Raw genomic sequence first — 4,153 nt, 5'->3', positions numbered from 1 at the left:
TTTTTTTTTTTTTTTTTTTGGTAACAGGGATCGAACTCAGGACCTTGTGCTTGCGAGGCAGGCACGGCACCACTGAGCTAAATCTCCAATCCTAGAGTAACTCTTAACATATGACCTTGTTCATGTTATCAAAGGTCACAATAGCAGTGGTGGGACACTCTTGACACTATGTTGCTTGTTGAGATGCAATGAGAAGAGCACAATCTTATTTCCAAACAAAATAAAATAATTCAATGCTTGTATCTTCTCATGAGAAAACATTACTCATCCCAGTTCAGAATAATTTTATGAAATAATTAAATTAGTGCACAATCTTTTACAGTAGAAAATGTCTTGAAGGTCAGGTGTTCTGTTTCAGATCAAAGGAGATGGAGCAGAGGTGGCAGCTAAGTATAGAGAGTAATGCTGGAGTGAGTGGATGGATCCCTTGACTAGAACTCAGTGTCACTGGATCAGCTTGCGGGAAGAGGGTATGGGGATTTTCTACAGATCATGTAACACTTCTGCAAGTCTGACTTTTTTTTAATAAAATTTTTTTTTCAAATACTTAGCTTCTAGTTTTTATTTTATTGCATAAAGTTTAAAGGAATACTTTCTCTTATTCCAGATTTTATTTGATAAGAATTTTATAGAATATAATCTAGTAAGTTTTCAGATCTGAATGTTTTATGAAATTGCTGTATGATGTAGAATACAGCTTCCTGAATCAGGGCTTTTCTAGAGATGTGGTGTGACCTGTATACCTGCACAAATGCACTTGTGTGTGACCAACACAACAGCTGGGACCTTGGGGTGTCTTCCGGTCATCATTTGGAGCATTATATCGATGGTGCGGCATTTTAGATGAATGGGATTATGAGTTGATGCTGTGGAGTCAGATTGCCTGGGCTCAAATCCTGCCTTCATTGCTCACCAGTATATGACTTTGAGCAAGTGAACCAACTTCTCTGATTCTCGTCTCATCTGTAAAACATAAGTTATAGGAGTATCCATCACATGAGGTTACTGTGAGGATCGTGTCATTAATACCAGTAAAAGTGCTCAGAAGAGAATCTGGTGTAGAATAAATGCTATGTGGCTGTTATTATTACATATAATTATTGTTGCTGCTGCTACTATAATATCTATGATTTATGTAGAGTAAAAGCCAGAGAGAATAAATAAGAGGAATTGCGTTTGCTAGTTTGATCCTGTCTCATGTTCCAATGATAGGAAGGCAGTAAAACCATTGATTTTTGGAGACTAATACTTCTTACCAATTCTCTAAGGTGCTTCTCTGAATCCTAATGCCAAGCCCCATCTTCAGGCACACCTTTATAATGGGAAAGGCACATGTTTTAATTGTCCAGGAAGAACAATGGAAACAAAGATAGGAAACAAAGCAAAATACAATGAAAACAAGATTGGAGAATTAGAGAACCAAGATCCAAGGGAAAATATTTATTTTGGTAGAAAATTTTAGGAAATAAAATGACTGCAGATTGTTTCCAGTTCACACATTGAATCTCAGCATGTGTATGTCAATGTATGCACTAAAAAGAAAGTCTCTAGCGTATCTGGGAAGGAGAGAGGTGTCCTGCCAGTCAGCATTGCCCACCATGCAGTCTACATCCTGCCACCTGCCCCGGCCCTCCAGCCTGCACCCTGTCCTCAGAAGGTCCCCGCCCAAGCTTCAGACATATTACCCGTAACATTTACAGAATATTGAGTATTGTGCATAGTTCTTGTTTTATGGCCTGCTCCTTTCCTAAAAGGGCATGAAGGAACAAATTGAATTGTCTATTATCCTAATAAATGCTAAATTATCCAGGGTGAACCAGCATTTGCAAAGTGTTAAATAAAAGAAGAGACCACTTGGAAGGGAGAAAGGAGTTTGACCAATGCCTAGAAACATAAATAATGAGTGACTAATCAGAAAGGGGGAAATATATTGCTAAGAGAAGAGGAGAACAGTTGCGTAAATTGTATAGTTCTGTTCTTCAGCAATGCGGAGTGTTAGACCTATCCACAAATTCTCGGTCATCTAGCCGTTAGTTGGCACTTGGCTAGAGACCCTAGTTGTCTCCCCAGGCTTGTTACTGTGTCACCCTGACTGAGACATTTTGAATTTTGAAATATATGTTTCTGGTTTTCAAGGCTGATTATTTTCTGGCTAGGTCTTATTTTTTGGTTAACATAGTGTGTATATGCTATCTGATAATGTTTAATTTATAATCTATTATGCTGAGGTTGACAATAATAATGAGACAGAACAGTTATAACAAAACACTGTAATGAAAGATATTGAAGAAGTAGAAGTTATTATTTCAGCAATTTTTCCCTTCCTATGTTCAAATGTGTTGGCCATAGGTCTCCTGAACTATACAAAGTCAAACTGAAGATAAAGCAAGTGTATTTGTGTGATTCATTAGGAACGATGCCACACTTTCCCCTCATATATATTATTCACTTTTTTCCTCAGGTAAAGGCATCGGATAGAGTTATTCCATTACTCTCTGTGGAGGTCTAGATTTTGATTTCAGTATTTCTGACAAAATCTTCAGCTTCAGCCTTGACATCAACTTTATGAACTAAGGTAAAAGATGGTTTACTTAAATATGAATTACTGGTTGTTGAGGCATAGAAAATAAAAATTGCTATATTAATATGTCTTGAAATCGAAAATATATAAATAGAATTCTATGGGGTTTTTATTGTCGGTTTTGTTTTGCAGCACTAGGGATTAAACCCAGGGCTTGCATGTGCTGAGTAGGCACGTGATTTAGAGTTCTGGTTTCTTAATATTGAAAAAAATAATTATGAAATACCAATAAAAAAAGAGAAAACCAAGAAAAAATGAAAGATGAAAAATCTTATTTTCCCTTAGGGTTATAAAAAGCTTCATAGTAAGTACCTTCATATCTATTTTTGGTATCTTACATTACCCAATTATTAAAATTATACCATAAAATAGGAGGAATACAAACTTTTAAAAAATCCCACTGCAGGTCTGCAGGAATTGATAAATGGAATCAGAAATCCTGGAAAATGACGCAGACATTGCGGTAAAAAGTAGCAGGAGGTAAGGCGGGGGCTGCTCACACTCTTGAGCCAAAGATCCAGGATATTGAACAGAGGACAGAATCTCTTCTGAGCTGCCTCTTTCCATTGTATGTTGGAGCAAATCATTTTATAGTGTTTAACATGGAGATTTTTGAAGAAAAACGTGGGTGTGAGAAACTTCCAATAATTGCCCCCCCAACTCCCATCCTTTACAGAGCTTGTTCTTGATTCCTCCATTGACTTTGTACTCTCTTCCCCATGAATCTCCAGTCAGGACAGACCCCCCAGTTCCCTCAGCTTCCATTTTCACGCTCACCGCCTCTGCCATTCACGGAAGGTGGCTGCACCTTTGTCCCTCGCGGCTCTCGTCTTCTCATGCTCTGGAATCCACCCCCTCATCCCCACTCTGGAGCGCACATACCTTTCCCTTTTCTCCCTGCTGCCCGACATTGTTGCCATTTATTTTTCTTCATCCTTCTCTGTTTTAACCTCCTCCCTATTTTCTTTTTTTTTTTCAGCTTTAATTGAGTTTATTGGTACATTTTAGGGATACAGTACAGTTACATTCATTGTTGGGGTCTTGTACCTCTACATGACAGGTCTTGATTCTCATTTTTTCCCCTTACCTCTGCCCTCCCTTCACCCCCTCCTCCCCTCCCCATCTACAAACACTTTGTTTTCATCTTTTCATTCTCTCACATTTTTTTCTTTTCCCTTTTTACTCTTCCCCTACCCATCCCACCTTCCCTACACCTTTAGCTCCTTTCTTCCCATTTCTAAATGTCAGTAAACTTATTAGAATCTTATGCATTGTTGCAGATTATTCACACCAGGGAAACTATTCGGTATTTACACATGTGTGACTTATTTATTTCACTTAGGAGTATATCTTCAATATGTATCCATTTTCCTACGAATGAATCTATTTTCTCATTCTTTATGGCTGAGTAATATTCCATTTTATAGAAAAACCACAACTTCTTTATCCAGTTTCCAACAGATGGGCAAATAGGCTGTTTCCAAGATTTAGCTATTACAAACTGTGCCGCTATAAACATGGGTGCACATACTTCTCTGTGATATGATTCTTTTAGTTCTTTTGGAAAGATAC

General features: G+C 37.8%; 1 long non-coding RNA gene across 14 annotated transcripts in view; it reads left to right on the top strand.

Moving 5' to 3' along the window:
- Positions 1 to 4,153, top strand: part of LOC104861479 — a 427,158-nt gene that overhangs the window by 233,299 nt on the left and 189,706 nt on the right. For 13 of the 14 annotated variants that reach the window (XR_004516504.1, XR_004516503.1, XR_004516502.1 and 10 more), the window contains one exon: positions 2,462 to 2,575. The exons of the other annotated variant lie outside the window; for it this stretch is intronic. This is a non-coding gene — a long non-coding RNA (uncharacterized LOC104861479). The remainder of the gene's footprint in view (positions 1 to 2,461; positions 2,576 to 4,153) is intronic. 14 annotated transcript variants of the gene reach the window in all.

This window comes from Fukomys damarensis, unplaced genomic scaffold (genome assembly GCF_012274545.1).
Source record: "Fukomys damarensis isolate Sample0158 unplaced genomic scaffold, DMR_v1.0_HiC HiC_scaffold_10, whole genome shotgun sequence".
Taxonomy (NCBI): domain Eukaryota; kingdom Metazoa; phylum Chordata; class Mammalia; order Rodentia; family Bathyergidae; genus Fukomys; species Fukomys damarensis.
Note: the sequence above shows the minus strand (reverse complement) of the source record. Positions and strands in the feature narration are given on the sequence as shown.